This window comes from Heptranchias perlo, chromosome 24 (assembly GCF_035084215.1).
Source record: "Heptranchias perlo isolate sHepPer1 chromosome 24, sHepPer1.hap1, whole genome shotgun sequence".
Taxonomy (NCBI): Eukaryota; Metazoa; Chordata; class Chondrichthyes; order Hexanchiformes; family Hexanchidae; genus Heptranchias; species Heptranchias perlo.
Window position 1 is genome coordinate 38,039,490 of NC_090348.1, and position 18,878 is coordinate 38,058,367.

The 18,878-nt window shown below is 42.5% G+C and overlaps 2 long non-coding RNA genes across 2 annotated transcripts in view; one reads left to right on the forward strand and one right to left on the reverse strand.

Moving 5' to 3' along the window:
• The window catches only part of LOC137341877 (uncharacterized), a 51,058-nt gene that overhangs the window by 27,758 nt on the left and 4,422 nt on the right, over positions 1-18,878 (forward strand). The gene's annotated exons all lie outside the window — the stretch shown is intronic.
• Positions 13,792-18,878, reverse strand: part of LOC137341878 (uncharacterized) — a 44,637-nt gene continuing 39,550 nt past the window's right edge. Inside the window, exon 4 of the long non-coding RNA XR_010967148.1 lies at positions 13,792-13,882. This is a non-coding gene — a long non-coding RNA (uncharacterized lncRNA). The remainder of the gene's footprint in view (positions 13,883-18,878) is intronic.

An 18,878-nucleotide genomic window follows, 5' to 3' on the forward strand; every position in this document is an offset into this window, starting at 1 on the left:
CTGTGCTCCGCGATCCATCCCTTTTATATTGTGAGTGCGTAGTTGCTCTAAAGTCATGGTTCGTGGCTTTGCTTTCTGGCCACTGTCGTTTCCCAAAGGCTGGGGCATGTGTGCATAGGCCAGAGAGTGAGAAATCCTATTGGTCTATATAGGTAGGATAAGTGCCTTTATTTCTGCTTAGCAGCATGCATTTCCTTTTGCCTCTAGGGCATTGACGCTTTAGAACGTGTCAGCAAAAATGATCTCTTCAGAAGTGCTTTGATAACTCTGTAGGCAGCTGTGCTGCTTCATTTCCTTCACAGCGTTTAGTTGGCATTGCTATCTATGGCATCACAGTAAAGTAACGTGGACCTTAAGCGGATTTGGCCCATTTGAACCCATTCCTTCCATGGATTGAAGTTCCTCCTCCTACCCCCAAAATAATAATTGGCCAAAAATCACTCCTGGAACCAGGAGGCAGTTACAGCTTAGCTCCGGAGGCAGCGCCCTCGACTCTACCTCAGATGTTGGTGGATCCAGGCCTCACTGCAGGACTTGAAAATGCACATTAGGCTCATAATCCGGTGCAATGCGAAGGGAGTGTCAAAGGTTCTATCCTTCAGACAAGAAGTTAAAACAAAAAGGGGTGAATTTTCATTTCTATTGCTGGACGGACAATGGGTGGTAGCGGATCAACCGCCTGTTTTACACCCCGCCCGATTTTTGTCTGTACAATGGAAACGAATATCAAGCAGTTTGTAAAACAGGTAGCCGATCTTCTATCGCCCGTTCTCTGCCTGGCGGTAAATCTGACCATTCACCCCAAAGCCTTTTCTGCCTCTCTGAATGGATGTTAAAGATTTCATGGTGCTATTCAAAGAACAGCAGTGAATTCTCCTGGTGTCCTGGTCAGTATTCCTTCCACCTTGTGGGATCTACTATGTGCAAAATGGCTGGCCCATTTGTCTACATGACAGCAGTCAATACAGTTCAAAATAAGTTATTGTATCTGAAGCTCTTTGAAGAATATTTGAGTTGGCCCTTTGATCGATTAGGCCCTAAGTTCTGGAATTCCCTCTCTAAACTTCTTCGACTCTCCACCTCCCTCTCCTCCTTTAAGACCCTCCTTAAAGCCCACTTCTCTGACCAAGCTTTTGGTCCCCCTTCCTAATATCACCTTCTTTGGCTCGGCCTCCATTATTGTCTGATCATGCCCCTGTAAGGTCAAATAAAGTGTAAAGTTGTGTACTGTGCTGAATAAGTTGGCTTGAAATCTAAACAGATATGATGTTATTTCAATGAAAATAGTGATACTTTCATTATACTGTATTGGGCACCAGCCAGTATGAATCTATTTACAGGGGAGCATGTTAGTACACCACACTTTAGGGAGGATGTGAAGGCCATAGAGAGGGTGCAGAAAAGATTTACTAGAATGGTTCCAGGGATGAGGGACTTCAGTTATGTGGATAGACTGGAGAAGCTGGGGTTGTTCTCCTTAGAGCTCATGAAGGGTTTAGATAAAGTAAATAAAGAGAAACTGTTCCCTTTGGCGGAAGGGTCGAGAACCAGAGGACACAGATTTAAGGTGATTCACAAAAGGACTAAAGGCGACATGAGGAAAAACGTTTCTACGGAGGGAGTAGTTATGAATTGGAATGTGTTGCCTGAAAGGGCGGTGGAAGCAGATTCAATCATGGCTTTCAAAAAGGAATTGGATAAATACTTGAAGGAAAAAAATTTGCAGGGCTACAGAGAAAGAGCGGGGGAATGGGACTAATTGGATTGCTCTTACAAAGAGCCAGCACGGGCTCGATGGGCCGAATGGCCCCCTTCTGTGCTGTAACCATACTATGATTCTATGATTCTATGTTAGGGGAGTTAGCAAAGACCCGAGCAACATTAAAGACACCACCATAAAACATAGCTTCCCCTCCCCTTTCAGCATTCTAAAAGGACCATTCTCTCCATTGCACTCTGATCCACTCCTTCATCATCCCAACGCATGCTCTCCTTCCCCCCGGCTCCTTCCCATGCAAGAACAGGAGATGCAGTACCCGGCCTTTCACCTCCTCCATTGCCCCTTCTGGATGAGGCAATGGTTTATTTGCACTTCTTCCACCTTAGTATACTGTATTCGCTGCTCACGATGTGGTCTCCTCTACATTCTGGAGATCAAACACAGATCTCCTGCACTACACCCAATCACAGACCTCTTCTCTTTTCTTTTCATGCCCCCTATTCCTTGGCTCAGGATCTGTTTAAAAGCTGTTCATCTGTAACATCTTTAAGTTTTGACACAAGTTCATCAACTTGAAAAGGTAGCTTTGTTTCTCTCTCCACTGATGCTGCCTGACCTGCTGAGTGTTTCCGGCATTTTCTGTTTTCGTCTCAGATTTCCAAAATCTGCAGTATTTTTCTTTATGTAATATTAAAGGGCGCTTTCATGAAAAAAGTGTCTGGTAACTTTTTTTCCATTTATGCTAAAAGAAACATGAACACATCACTTGCTTGTCTGCAGAATGGGAGGTGATCTCATTGAAACGTATAAAATTCTTAGAGGGCCTGACAGGGTGAATGCTGAGAGGCTATTTCTCCCGGCTGGAGAGTCTAGAACTAGGGGGCATAGTCTCAAGATAAGCTGTTGACTATTTAGGACTGAGATGAGGAGAAATTTCTTCATTTAGAGGGTTGTGAATCTTTGGAATTCTCTATCCCAGATGCTCAGTCGTTGAGTATATGCAAGACTGAGATCGATAGATTTTTGGACAAGAAGGGAATCAAGGGATATGGGGATAGGGCAGGAAAGTGGAGTTGAGGTGGAAGATCAGTCAAGATCTTATTGAATGGCGGAGCAGGCTTGAGGGGCCATATGGCCTACTCCTTCTCTTATTTCTTATATTCTTATGTTGATGAAAGAAACAATAGCCAACTACTCCAAAGAAAACAATTTGGCAAACTTTTTCAGTGAACACAATGCCCCTTTAAATGCATGCACATTCAAAATCCTCAGTAAAAAGGTGATCCCTACCTAAACCCATGGATTGTTGAGGGAGGCGATATAACAATGTGAATGTACTTGACAAGTGAGAATATCATATGCTGATATAAAATCAGTCAAGGTTCAGAGAGATGCGTTTTACATCAGCATAGGACTTGTTCTGAGGTGATAGACTGGAAACTTGAAAAAGTTATACCAGATTTAGTCTGGTACAGAAAGTTCCTAGGTAAATGCTGCTCACATTGAAAGTGAAAATTATTCATTTTGATGTAACATTAACAAATTCCTAGAAAATGTGGAAGAATAAAAATAAAAGTAAATAAAATGGCTCCACCTGAGTTATGGGTTTAAAAGAGTAAAACTGGTATCTGCTGCATGGAAAATATTTTTCTGCGTAGGTTTCTTGAGTGTGAATGTCTGTGTGGGTGTAATGTACTGAGGATGAAGGTGTGATGCACACAAACTTAGCCAGAAAGCCACGCTCAGACAGCTATTTTTAGCATGACCTTGTTAGATTGCTTGTCTAAATGCTGTTCCCAACGACATTTTTTTGAGGCAGATGAAAGTAGCGACTCCTTGCAGTTTTTTTTACACTTTAAACTGACTGAGGTGAGAAGCCAGTTGGTGTGAAACAGAGAGAGAGAGAGAGAGAGCGACGACGAGAAGGATTAGGCCAGCCAGGCTTTGCTAGATATACAGGCCAAACTCTCAAACAGGAAACTGTGGCACAACCAAGTGTATGAAACAGCAGCTGGAGTCCTAAGGGAGTAATGTGGTCAGTTGAGGTTCAAGGTTTTTGTCAGGCAAAACGGTGCAGATGGACCAAATCCGTAATAAGGAGGCAAAATCTTAGGATTAGAACCAGAAGTATGAAGAGGAAGGCTATTAGAATTCAGGGTTAGTAATTCAGACCAAATCAATAGGTTGCAGCTGATTTAGATAAGCAGATATCATTTAATGTGGACAAGTGCAGTGTCATGTATTTGGAGTTAGGAAATTCCAATCATTTTTACACTTGTTAAAGGACATGATCAAGAAGGAGATGTTTGGATAATAGTTGATCTTTCAGTTGTCGGTAAGCAGTGTGAGATGGCAATAGGGAAAGTAAATAGGACTTTAGATTGTACCATTAGGACCACTGAGTACAAAATGAAGAGTACTATACTTTGGCCATATCAGACTCTGGTGTATTCGCATTTGGAGTATTGTGTGTCTAGATTTATTCCCTGCACATGGTAAAGGATATTGAGCCTTTGGAGAAGATGTAGAGGAGAGGGAATAGGATGATACCAAATCTTAAAGCTCTTTGTTATGAGGATAGATTCTAAGTGTTAGGGTTATTTAATTTGGAGAAATACAGGCTTAGAGGGAATATGATTGAAATTATTAAAATGATGAAGAGATTGGATGCAGTCCAGTTAGATTATTTGAAATAGATAGGAATGTTAGAAATAGAAATAAATCTGTAGACAAAGATTAGGTTAGATGCCAGGAGATATTTCCTTTCATAAAGAATCATTGGGCTGACACAACCTGCCAAGACATGAGTTGAGTGTGGGGTCACAACAACAACAACAACAACAACAACTTACAGTTATATAGCACCTTTAATATAGTAAAACGTCCCAAGGCGTTTCACAGGAGCGTTATCAGACAAAATTTGCCGCCGTGTTCCTGAGAAGAGACCGTTTTCAGTTGTAGAAGATGAGTTATTAGCTAGCTGTGATTGTAATGAGTCATGGCCAACTGCAGTCTCCTGGAGCCTTGGGGAATTAGGGAGCAGTTTCCTTAAATAGCGGCAGTTATGTTACTCTGTTTTTCTTGCCTCTTACATTTTTTTATTTGTTCTTGGATATGGGTGGGGCCAGCAAGACCACATTTATTGCACATCCCTAGTTGCCTGGGCCCTTTTCTTGAATTCATAGTGATTTTGTAAACAGAAAGCATTAAAGGCCAACCATATAGTATGGGACTGGAGTCATGTATTGGACATCCTGGGTAGGGGTGGCAGATTCTCTTCCCTAAGAAGTTGTCCTGTAAATTCGGAGTCAGGGCCTGTCCCGATAGGGCGAAGTAGTCTGAGACTCCCGTCACGTCAATGCTACAGGTGTAATGTAAATACAGCCATTCAGACTTGCTAGTGTAATTCTAATACCTCATGGGTATCAGTGTCAAGCTTCTGTCAAACCTATATCCAGTCCATCATCAAGACTGAAGAAGAACATTAGTGAACCAATTGGGTTTTTAACAATAACAGCAAAAACATCCAGCTGCTCTCAGGCATCAATCCTCAAATTACCACATTTATTTAATTCACTTTTATAGCTTGCTGTGGCAAGATTTGAACTCAAGGTCGCTGGGCTGTTAGTCCAGTACCATAACCACTACATTACCATACACAAGCTTCAGAGAAGGGCAAAGTGTACGAGGTTGCACTGTGGTTTTGATGGGCTTGAAGGTCTTTCCCTTTTGTTTTTATATTTGACTTAAGACAGCACCTCTTTAAGATCTCATGATCCAGTGCAAAGAGTGATCTGTATTGTCCTTAATTTCAGGCTTTAGTTCAAATCCCATCCCACTTGCACCTTCACCATTTTGATTTGAATGTGAGCAAAACTTGATTGACCTACATCTTCTAATTCCAACCTATTTTATACATCATTTTACCAGCAGAGTGCTCAGCATGCAATATTCAGGGTAATCGCTTTTATTAGACCATAAAACAATTGTAAAAGTTTTGGAAACTCATCTGTTCCTGTTTAAAGAACTTTAAGCTGTATTCGCAGTGCAACTGTAGCATTGGTGCAAAGCAGTCTTGCTTCAAATCGATGCTAGGAAATTGTAGTTTAAATCTGGAGTCAGAGTCCACTTAGTCTACTGGATTGGTTTCAAAATTCTCATCCTCATTTGTCAATCCCTCACCCCATTCTAGCTCTGCAACCTTTTGCAGGATGACATTTCAGCTCGTACCTTTTGCTCTTCTATATCTGGACTATTATGCAACCCCCCCCCCCACTCTTCCCCGCCTCCACTCCACCATCAGCAGCACAGCCCTCAGTCATCGTGGCTCTGCGTTCTGAAATGCTCTTCCTAACATGAACTTCCTGCTCTCTTTCTCACCACCTTCAAAATCCACCATTTTGTCTTAGTTTTCCCCATCTCTTTCTCCGGTTTCTGTTCGGTGTATGTCTTTGACCCTCCTCCTCCTCCTCTCCTCCATTGTATGACATGGCTGCTCAATGTCACTGTACTGCAGCATTTCCCAAAGTACAGGAGGGTCACTGATAACTGCCATGTGCCCAAACTGAAGCCTGTCCTGTGCTTTCAAGAACTGACCAAGATTGTGTTTGATCCTTCAATGTGTGAAACTCATGGAAGACGATATCATGGTGCTCCCGGCATTCCTTGAATAATTGGTCACTGGGTAGGGTTTCTAGTGCCAGCAGCTCTCGAAGGTCACCCTTCAAGCTGTCCTGAATGAGCTGCAGACCACCATGGACAGTGTGGCTACTCCAGGATCTTCTGTGGTGAATGGCCAAGATGCTAAGCTTCAATATAGTTTCCATATCAATAATTCGGACTCTAGGGACATTGGGCTCCAATCTTTAGCAGCCTGTCGTTTCTGAATTCACCTCATTGTGGAATCAGGTTGTGACAGCCATAACAAAGAGCTTCAAGGAGCTCATTGCTGACCTACTTCCACATAGACATTTGGACAAGTGAAGGGAGTGCCCATCAGCAGGGGAAATGGCAGGAGCTGGTATGGCTGATGGAGATGTCTCTCAGAGCAACATCACATTCATACCACCAAGCCACCCCAGTAAATGATTCCCGGCCATTCACTGAAGTAGCATTCATTTAACACTTGGTCTAATTGTGACCTATACTCAGTTATGCCCATCACATTACAATTTGGAAATCACTACCTGACTAGAATTCTTAAAAATTGGTTTAATTGCCTATTTCACCTGACTGGAATTAAATCTTACTACTGTTAAATCATAGTGGAAAATACAAAATGTCATTTTACCATTCAGTAGTGCTTTTTATGCCAAGTCAAACATTACCTGCACAGTGTTAGCACAACATTAAAATGACACTGGGCAGATTATCAATGCCATTGGCTCTGAAGAAATCATCTATCTCAAGAAAATTCACAGATAATCATCTGTGAACTGTTCTTTGACAATAACTGGTGTTAAAGCTGCAGCTGTGCTAATGTTTACAGACAAGTTGTCCTGGCAGCTATACGAATCCTGTAATTTGTGTCTCAATACTAATTTGCTGATAGACACAAGATTACAGTCAAATTACTTATGCTATTGTATGAATGAACTACCAAAGTTCATTAATAACATTTTGACTACTTTTTTCTTGTTTGTATTATGTTTCTATTCTTATAACAGTGGCTCAGTGGTAGCAGTCTTGCCTCTGAGCCAAAAGGTTGTGGGTTCAAAGTACCACTCCAGAGATTTAAGCACAAAACCTAGGCTGACACTTCAGAGCAGTATTGAAGGAGATACTGTCTTTTAGATGAGACGTTAAAACCGAGGCCCCATCTGCCTTCTCAGGTGGATGTAAAAGATCCCATGGTACTATTTCAAAGAAGAGCAGGGGAGTTCTCCCTGGCATCCTGGCCAATATTTATCCCTCAATCAACATCACTAAAACAGATTATTTGGTCTTTATCTCATTGCTGTTTGTGGGACCTTGCTGTATACAAATTGGCTGCCACGTTTCCTACATTACAACAGTGACTACATTTCAAAAGTACTTCTTGGCTGTAAAGCCTTTTGGGACATCCTGAGGCGCTATATAAATGCAAGTCTTTCCTTTTTTTCAAGACCCTCCTAAAATCCATCTTTGATCAAGCTTTTGGTCACCTCTCCCAATATTTCCTTCTTTGGCTCGGCGACCATTGTTGGTGCTTCAACTTGGTTGAGAGGCAGATATATTGGTGTGTCGTCTTCAGCAAAACAATCGCAGCTCAAAGGATTAGCTTAGACATTGTTAAATGACTGAAGATCATATTTGCTTCATGGGCACCCTGAACGGTGCCAGTGACATAAAATGTAAATGCAACAGTTATCTTCACTTGCACTGCCAGAGGTTGATAGATGTTAGCCCACTACACTACTCATCATGTGGATTATATAGCATTGGATCACAAGGTCTAAATTTACAAAAAGTTTGTCTGCAATGAACAAAATTAAGCAATGTATGTAAACCTGGTTTCTCCTTTCTGAATCTGACCATGTTGGCATGATTTTGCTTGATTGGTTGTTTACTCATCGAATACTGCGATTGGAATCCACATAGAACCAGCCAAGAGAATCATTCAGTGATTTTTGAGTTTTAAAAAAAAGATGAAATTGTTCTCATTGCGATAGATTTGTCCCGCTCAGGACACTGGATTGTTTGAAATGAATGCTATAATTATCCTTTTTGTACCATTTCTGTACTTGTGGTGAAACAATACTGTGGCCATTAGCTATAAATTGAAATTACAACAAAATCTTTGTTCCCTACCATTTCCAGGCCAATTTTTTTTTTTGCAAAGGAAACCTGCTTGCCCTCATAATGGTTTATCACGCTATCTGTTTGTCATTATAACATTTAAAAGCACTAAGCCATTTCCGATTCTCTTTCATCCTGTTTTATGATGCAATGGAGGATATTTTCCATTTACATTATTTTTACATTTTCTTCTCACATCAGCGTGTCAACCAGTTTAAGTGGATATTTGCACACGCCTCAACCTATTTTATTTGGTGCCCATTAGCGTGTCTACATAAATTCCTGGCTGCGCTATTTTAACACTGTCATTAATCCATTTATTTTAAAGAGAAGGACTTGCATTTTTATAATTTGTTGCATCTCTAAAAATAGAATTAATTACTTTAAAGTGCAGTGACTGTTGTTATGTAGGCAAACGAGGCAGTCATCTTGCACATAGATAAACTAACAGCTATCCTATTTTCAGTGGAATAAGGGTGGCCATGAAACCAGGAGAACTTCCCACACTTTTTTGAATAGTGCTATGGGATCTTTGAAAGGCAGAAAGATGGGACCTTGGTTTAATGTTTCATCAAAAGGATGGTAGCTCTGACAATACAGTATGCTCACTATACTGTACCAAATTGTCATCTTAGATTACAGGTTGCAAATCCTGTAACCCAGGGTCCTACCTATTGAGCTAAGCTGACATATCTTACTGTGCCAGCTTGACACTTGGACAGGGTGGCAAATGTATTAAAATAACATTTTAGTTTTTTAATTTGGTAATTTACATGGATGCATTAGCAGATGCAGTAAAAATAGCATACAGAATGAATTAACCCCTCGTGAGATTCTGTGTTGACTTACAGGCTGCTGTGAATTAACACTCATTAGGATTTAGATGACCATAGGAAAAAGGAGCAGGTCCATGTGTAAATATATATCATGCAATGGGCTGCACTGCTTAGCTTACAAAATAATAAGTATTGTCAACAATTTTTATGGATTTTTTTTCCTTATAAGGTCATCCCAAAATTCATGGGAATTTTTAAACAGAAATTCAACAGGAGTTAAAATAGTCTGGGAATCATTAAAACCAGCCAGCTGACTTCTCACCTGAAATGGGAGGGAAGACGGCCCGGAGACTGCCCGCCAACACGAGGTAGTTGGTGGGATTGGGTTCTCGGGCTTCTTGCGAGGGCCTCATGTTCAGGAAGTGATGGTGGGGGGGGCGGGCAGGGAAGGCCGAATCTTTCCTTGTGGTGGCCTGTAGGAGCATTTCTGCTCCTCTTGGCTCCACAAAGGAAAGAAAAAAACTTACATCAGCCTCTTCTAGGGTCGATCCATTTCCAACCCAGTTTAGCCTGGTAGCAAAGATGCGTCGACTCTCCTGCTCAGACCTGAGTTAAAATTGCAGTCAGGTCCCGATGACGTCATCAGGACCCGACATGCGTATGTAAAGAAGGATCCTGCTGGCTTTGGTCAGGTGTTCTTGTCGCCTGCGCAGGAGAGCAGGATCCTAGGGACTTTCCGGCGGGTAAGTAACCTGGGTGATTTTAACAGCCCCCCTCTGAGAACTACCCTGTTCTCAGTTTGATATTGCTATGCTATTTTCAGTGTTGTGTTACTGCGCTGTTTTTAGTGAGGTGTTGCTAGGCTGTTTTTGGTGTGGTGTTGCTATGTTGTTCTTGGTGTGATGTTGCTATGTTGTTTTTGGTGTGGTGTTGCCATGTTGTTTTTGGTGTGGTGTTGCTATGTTGTTTTTGGTGTGGTGTTGCCATGTTGTTTTTGGTGTGGTGTTGCTATGTTGTTTGTGGTGTGGTGTTGCCATGTTGTTTTTGGTGTGGTGTTGCTATGTTGTTTGTGGTGTGGTGTTGCTATGTTGTTCTTGGTGTGGTGTTGCCATGTTGCTTTTGGTGTGGTGTTGCCATGTTGTTTTTGGTGTGGTGTTGCCATGTTGTTTTTGGTGTGGTGTTGCTATGTTATTTTTGGTGTGTTGCTATGTTATTTTTGGTGAGGTGTTGCCATGTTGTTCTTGGTGTGGTGTTGCCATGTTGTTTGTGGTGTGGTGTTGCCATGTTGTTTTTGGTGTGGTGTTGCTATGTTGTTTTTGGTGTGGTGTTGCCATGTTGTTTTTGGTGTGGTGTTGCCATGTTGTTTTTGGTGTGGTGTTGCTATGTTGTTTTTGGTGTGGTGTTGCTGTGTTGTTCTTGGTGTGGTGTTGCCATGTTGTTTTTGGTGTGGTGTTGCTATGTTGTTTTTGGTGTGGTGTTGCTGTGTTGTTCTTGGTGTGGTGTTGCCATGTTGTTTTTGGTGTGGTGTTGCTATGTTGTTTTTGGTGTGGTGTTGCCATGTTGTTTTTGGTGTGGTGTTGCTATGTTATTTTTGGTGTGGTGTTGCTGTGTTGTTCTTGGTGTGGTGTTGCCATGTTGTTTTTGGTGTGGTGTTGCTATGTTGTTTTTGGTGTGGTGTTGCCATGTTGTTTTTGGTGTGGTGTTGCCATGTTGTTTTTGGTGTGGTGTTGCCATGTTGTTTTTGGTGTGGTGTTGCTATGTTATTTTTGGTGTGGTGTTGCCATGTTGTTTTTGGTGTGGTGTTGCCATGTTGTTTTTGGTGTGGTGTTGCTATGTTGTTCTTGGTGTGGTGTTGCCATGTTGCTTTTGGTGTGGTGTTGCCATGTTGCTTTTGGTGTGGTGTTGCTGTGTTGTTCTTGGTGTGGTGTTGCCATGTTGCTTTTGGTGTGGTGTTGCCATGTTGTTCTTGGTGTGGTGTTGCCATGTTGTTTTTGGTGTGATGTTGCTGTGTTGTTCTTGGTGTGGTGTTGCCATGTTGCTTTTGGTGTGGTGTTGCTGTGTTGTTCTTGGTGTGGTGTTGCTGTGTTGTTCTTGGAGTGGTGTTGCTGTGTTGTTCTTGGTGTGGTGTTGCCATGTTGCTTTTGGTGTGGTGTTGCCATGTTGTTTTTGGTGTGGTGTTGCCATGTTGTTTTTGGTGTGGTGTTGCTATGTTGTTTTTGGTGTGGTGTTGCTATGTTGTTCTTGGTGTGGTGTTGCCATGTTGCTTTTGGTGTGGTGTTGCTGTGTTGTTTTTGGAGTGGTGTTGCTATGTTATTTTTGGTGTGGTGTTGCCATGTTGTTTTTGGTGTGGTGTTGCTTTGTTATTTTTGGTGTGTTGCTATGTTATTTTTGGTGAGGTGTTGCTATGTTGTTTTTGGTGAGGTGTTGCTATGATGTTCTTGGTGTGGTGTTGCTATGTTGTTCTTGGTGTGGTGTTGCCATGTTGTTCATGGTGTGGTGTTGCTACGTTGTTTTTGGTGTGATGTTGCCATGTTGTTCTCGGTGAGGTGTTGTGTGTTGATCGTCTCAGTATGGAATTGCTATATTATTGTTTGTGACTCAAGTGCCAGTATACCGTTCGTCAAAGTGCAATGTTCTGTCCTTTTTTTCATTGAGTAACATCGGCATAGTGCGTAGTACAAAGATAAAGTATTAAACCCTTTTCGTAGTGTTTCGCTTGATTGCCTTGGAGAGTATTCATGACTAAGAGGCCTATTGGCAAGGGTGAGAATGATGGACAGAATGGCCTCTTCATGGTCCATGACTCCTTATATTACATTTCACAGCATCCTGGTTCACTCCCTACCCTCTCTAGAGGCAAATCTTTCAGTAACTATGTACCTGCTGTTTGGAACACTCCCAAAACCTTGCTATGTCTCTCCTTTTAAAATCCTCTTAAAATGCATCTCTTTAGTCCACCCTGCTCACCCTTAATCCCCTGCTGGCTCTTTTAAAGTCCTATGAGATGCATTTCCATATAGAGAGTGCTGTAAAGTGTTGTTCTTGTTGGTGTACCACACACACCCCCACAAAAATCCTCTTCCAGAAAGCAGTTAGCAAAATTCAGTTTATATTTACCATATATGACTTAGTCAAAATTTAATTTGAAAAGATCTAATAGAGAAAAATGGCACAGAATGGATCGAGACGTCCATCACATTGATTTCAATGGTATGAAAATCGGGTGAGTAATCTGCTCTACGTGTTACCACCCAGGTGGCAAAGTTGAAAATTACCCCAAATTTCTCCCTCTATCCTGTTCTTTTCAACCTTGTCAATGTCCTGCAATGTAAATTTTTGCTCTTTACCTAGGATTTCTTAACGAAACATATTCTACAAGTCTGAGCAAGGTCCCAAATTGCCATATTTGTTATTCAGCTACTTTGTAGGAAATGGGAGCTGTATCGTGTGATCCAGTGCAGAAACTCGGATAGAATGATGTGCTTCAAATGCAATTATACTTGACAAAACACAAAAACCACAAGTGTGAATTTCTTTTGAGAATACCTTTACATACCTGTGGTTTGCTGCCTAAAATTGTTGATTTCAATTAACAGTAATGATGTGGAGATGCCGGTGATGGACTGGGATGGACAAATGTAAGGACTCTTACAACACCAGGTTATAGTCCAACAGTTTTATTTGAAAATCACAAGCTTTCGGAGATTATCTCCTTCATCACCTAAATGCATTAAACCATTTCCCCATCCAAGTCTCACACCATCCTGATTTGAATGTATATCGATATTCCTTCATTGTTGCTGGGTCAATATCCTAGACTTCCTTACCCAACATAATTATGGGAGCACCATCACCAGAAAATTTGCAAAAGCTGCCCTTCTGTGCACTAACTATTCTAATACACTCTTTTACCTTTTTTTGAGCTTATCCCAATCAATGAGCTCAGTTGGTTCAATAAGGATCACCACCATCACCATCACCATCACCACCATGACCGCCATCACCACCACCACTACCACCATCACCGTCACCCCCACCACCATCACCACCACCACCCCCACCACCAACACCGCCATCACCACCACCACCACCACCATCACCATCACCACCATGACTGCCATCACAACCACCACCACCACCATGACCATCATCATCACCACCGCCACCACCCCCACCACCATCACCACCACCTGACCGCCATCACCACCAACACCACTACCATTACAACCATGACTTCCATCACCACCATCACCATCACCATCATCACCATCACCACCACCATCACCACCATGACTGCCATCACAACTACCACCACCACCATGACCATCATCATCACCACCGCCACCACCCCCACCCCCACCACCATCACCACCACCATGACCGCCATCACCACCAACACCACTACCATCACAACCATGACTTCCATCACCACCATCACCACCACCATCACCACCATGGCCATTACCATCACCACCATCACCACCACCATCACCACCATGGCCATTACCATCACCACCATCACCACCAGCATCACCACCACCATCACCACCTCCGCCGACAATGACGAGATGGTTAATCAAAATGCGGCTATGCCAGCATTATCCACATCCTGAGAACAAATGAAAAAGAAACAGTGTTTCAACCTTAATGGAACCCAATACAATGTTGGTAGAGTAAAATTCTTAATGTACAGGACTCCTCAGTGTGGGAATAGGCTTTTGTGATAGTAATAAAAATTATTGCAATAAAACAACAGATAAAATAAAACACTATGATTCAATCCGACCTACGTCAGTAGAGCAGGGCTCACTTGAAGACACCACTAAAGTTTCACAGTTAGACCACATTATAGGCAAAGAGTATTTCTAATGATACGGTACATTCGTTTAGCACTGTGCAATTATATTCAAGAACAATTCTGCCTAGCTTTGCTGCTTGATCAGTTAGAGAGAGCGAGAAGACAAAAAAAGGTACTTTTCTATTTGGCACTTCTGTGGTTCAGAGAACGATTGCCCTTGTGCCAGCTCTCTGAATTTGCACTGCTGACACCAATTCCCTTCTCCCGACGGCAGAATCGTATGCCCATTGAAATATGACTTTACAGTTCTGTCACTGGGATAAAGGAGCCAGCTTTAGCGATGAAAATGTGGGGAGCCAACACACACAGTCCACGACAGCAGCACTAGGTATACAAGTGTCTAGAAAGGGAGAAACAACTGAGCTCGGCGATTGGGAAAGAGCCAAAAAGTGTGTTAGAGTGGTTAATATATGGATGGGTAGCTTATGTAATTCCACTGTTAGCATCATTTAGAATTAAACTACCTGTTACAATAGATAATCAGGAGAAACTGGCAGGAGAGTCAATAACCAGAGGACACAGATTTAAAGTAATTGGCGAAAGAACCAGAGGGGGGAATGAGGAGAAAATTTTTTACGCAGCAAGTTGTTACGATCTGGAATGCACTGCCTGAAAGGGTGGTGGAAGCAAATTGGATAAATAGCTGAAGTTGAAAAATTTGCAGGGTTATGGGGAAAGATCAGGGGAGTGGGACTAATTAGATAGCTCTTTCAAAGAGCCAGCACAGGCACGATGGGCCAAATGGCCCTCCTTCTGTGCTGTATGATTCTATGATTCTATAAGCCTTTTTTATTTGGGAGATGTGTAAGTAACTTGTTCCCTGGACCCTGTTGAAACTACTCTGTAAATGTGTTCTAGATAGTGCATGAGAGTACACAGGGGTGAACTGCCTTTCCAGTTATTTCCTTCCCTCTGTGAGAAAATGTTTTTGCCTGTGCTTGGTGTCCCCGCCTGATGTAACAAGCCTAACCTTTTAGAAAAATAAAACATAAACAAAAGACGGAATAGCGGAGGAGTGCCCTTGCTTTTCTGCCAGTGCTGGTATTTTCCATTTGGACGGGCCAGGGATGTTGCAGATGTAGAGTCCTCCCCGCCGTAGCCAAACACCATTAACCAGAAAGTACACTGTAAACTCAAGAAGTGACAGACTTGCACGGGGCCTGGCAGGATTGGGCAATTTAAGGCTGTGCTGTTGTGAAGTGTGTGCTGAAGCTTTGTATCATGTCCATCCCAGTATAGTGCAATGATTTGCTTTAATTTTATTGGCAATTTTCTCCTCTTCCGAAGGAGTTCAGCAGCCACTAGACACTCTCTGGTATATCGACCAAGTGCCTGTTATTCATGTGGACATCTTGTTAGCAAGTGATGACAGTTTGACCTAGGGAGGTAATTTAGCTGAGCCTAATCCTGTCCCCACCTGACATCCACAGCTACTCACTGAGTCAATTTGCTGTGTCATCATGGGGTAGTACAATTGTCTCTTTTTTTTTGCAAACCTTCTTCCCTCCTTCTCTTCTGAAGGTGTTGACTCCTTTTGGGGCACTGTTTCACTATATCCTTCGATGTCCATCACAAAACGCTTGTCAAAATCAGAAAGAATCCCTCCTCATGAACTACATGTGTATATATTATGTAGAACAATATAGGTTTTGAGTGTGCTTCAAGAGAAAACATGGCTCAGAGACAAGATTAATAAACATGCTGCAGTTTCATTTTTCCAGTTATGGCAGCATGTGAACCCCCCAAGGTGTCACTACTTTGTAACATGTTCCATCCTTGTGTAATCTACACATATCACATTCCAGTTTATGTATTATGTTGCACTTAGCATCCTCTGGTTGATATGATATCCTATATGTAGCATTCCACAAACTCTATATTATCCTATGTACAGCATGCAAGCCTACATGTTATCCCATGTGTAATATATTCTGACCTGTATGTAATCCTACACGTAGCACACCCCAACCTATATGTTATCCTATATACAGCACACCCTAGCCAGCACATCGCGCAACCCTCCCCGCCTCCACCCCGCCACCATAGAATTACTGACTACTTAATTAGAGTTAAAGTTGTTTCCTTTAGCTTGCATGAGAAGTAAAACTCGGCAATTCACATTTCCTTTTCTCAATTGCACGTTAGCATTTTTGCTCGTATGCCGTAATTATAGTACAGTTGTTGATTTAAGAATTATGCTCACATTTTCATGCTGGATACTTAGATTTTACAGAGTGCAACTGCAGTTTTAATTTATAATTACTGGGCGTGAACAGTCTTTTCCTTTAAGGAGTATTTATTTAATTGAAAATTGCTGTAAATAACTGTTCTGAGTCTGATTTTGTTCAGCTAATTTGCTTTGGTATTCAAAGCCTCGCCTTTACGTATTTCATTAAGTGGTACAAGGTTTGTGGTATTTTTTACCTCTTGTGTTCTGACTGGTGTATACTAATAATTGACTTTAGATATGTTTTAGATGCATGGGGCCTATTTTGACCTTCGGGTAACTGACCAGCAGAGCGGGCAGACCACTTGCCCACACTCGAAGCGAAGAGGCGGCCGCAATTTTGAGGCCCTGACCGCTTTAACATCGGGCAGGCGAACTGCGGGGCATCAAATGGGTGTCCTGATACAATTGCTGGATTGAAGGTTACCAATATCGGGCTGCCCCATCCGATAGCAAGGTAAGTTTGGGGAGGGGGGTCATGATTGCAGACAGTGGGGTCCTGGAGTGGTAGTGGCACAGATGACTTTTATGGGGCCCGGAGGAGCACTTGTGAAACTTCAGCTCATCCAAGACCCTACTGCCTGCATCCTATTACACACCAGGTTCTGCTCACCTATCACTCCTGTCCTTGCGGACCTACATTTGCTCCCATTCTCCCAATGCCTCCAATTTAAAATTCTCATCCTTGTGTTTAAATCCTTGCATTGTGTTGGAAATATGCTATTATTAGTACTACCAAGGCTTGTTAATCCTTCTTAATAATAGCTTCCACAATGATTTGGGCCCGAGTGTGACCGAACAAGCAAGCTTTATTATAGACACAGTATTTCTTACACATAGCCTTGCTCCTCCTTATCTCCCAAACACTCTTCCAGCCCTACAACTCCAGCCTTCTCCCCGAACGCTCAGTTCCACTGACTCTGGCCTATTGTGAATCCCCTACTCTCTTTGCCCCCCCTCCTTCCATTGGTGTCTTTAGCTGCCTAGGCCCTATGTTCTGGAATTCCCTCCCTAAACCCTTCCATCTCTCCATGCTCCTGTCCTGCTTCAAGGCCCTCCTAAAATCCATCTCTTTGACCAAGCTCTTGGCCACCCCTCCTAATATCTCCTTCCTTGGCTCGGCAAACCTTTGTTTGGTGATGCCTCTGTGAAGCACCTTGGTGCGTTTTTCTACATTGAAGGTGTTATATAAATGCAAGTTGTTTTCTACATGCATAGTTCTTTCCGAGAGCCAAAACAGGTGCGTTGGACCAAATGACCTCCTCCTGTGCTGTAAATTTCTATGCCTCTGTGATTTGCCTTTCACTAGTTTGAACCTGTATCTCCTTGTCCTACTTTAATGGGTCAAATTGAATTCACATTCTAGATTTAAAGCTTCTATACTATTTCCTATTTTATGAAGTCCCATTTCAGTTGCCTCCTTCGAGGTGAGGAACCTGATGTGTAAGTCATGTATGATGTATCAATAACCAGTCGATTTCTGTGCATATCCTAACTCTTCCTGAGCATCCGCTTCATTTGGGAATGGCCCTTCACCGGGATTTGAAGTACTCTCCCAGTTACTGAGAATGGCTCTTTTTTGAGCCATTCGACTTGCACTGATTTGACTTGAGTCTTGATTGAATTGGCTTTCCCTTCACTTTCATGGTTTATTTAACATAACCTGTCATAATTTAAGCTTGAGGCAGTATTCCTGTAAATCTATGAATAAAGATTAAAGTGTGTGTGACAAGTAATTTACAGACAACTCTCTCAGCCAGGCCCAAACAACACTAAGCATTACTACTTACTAATAAGGTACATACCCATAGTTCTCCCAACGGCCTGTTAATTATTGACACTGCCCAGTGTAGTACTAAGTTCTACAGTCCAGAAAGTCCTAGGTTTGATCACAGGTCTGTGCTGAGTTTGGGGTTTTACAATTGGCTTAGACTAAGAAGGGGGAGAAATCAAAAAAGATACCCACTCTTGATTGCTATCCAATGACTCCTACTGGAAAGTGTGAATGCATGTCAGGTGACGATAGGATCAAGCTAGGCTGTGATACCCCCTATGGTAAAATAGGCAGCCAGCACTCACACATAAAGAACCTAGAGGGGTTAAATTGGATAATCCCCGAAAACGGGTGTGGGAATCGCGGTATGCGATTAACCCGCGCCCGTTCATTGCGCTGCAGGCAGTACGTGAAATTGGTGCTGCCTGCTGTTCTACATGATTGCTGCGTGCAGTCAGCATTACCTGCACTGTTCATTGGCTGCAAGCATCAGCAGGGGGCCTGATATCGCGAGTGGCTAGCGCCTCTTAAAGGCAGCCTGTGCCTCTTAAAGGAGAGGTTCATTGTGGCTGCAAGAAGTGGTGGGAGTCCTTTGTGAACTGTAGCTGTGTTGTAATATATTGAAGAATGGCTGAACATGCGAGAGAGCGTGCACCAAGGTTTTCTGATAATGCAATGGAGTCCTTGGTGCAAGAGGTGGAGAGAAGGAGGGACATCCTGTATTTGCAGGGGGGCAGGAGGGTTAG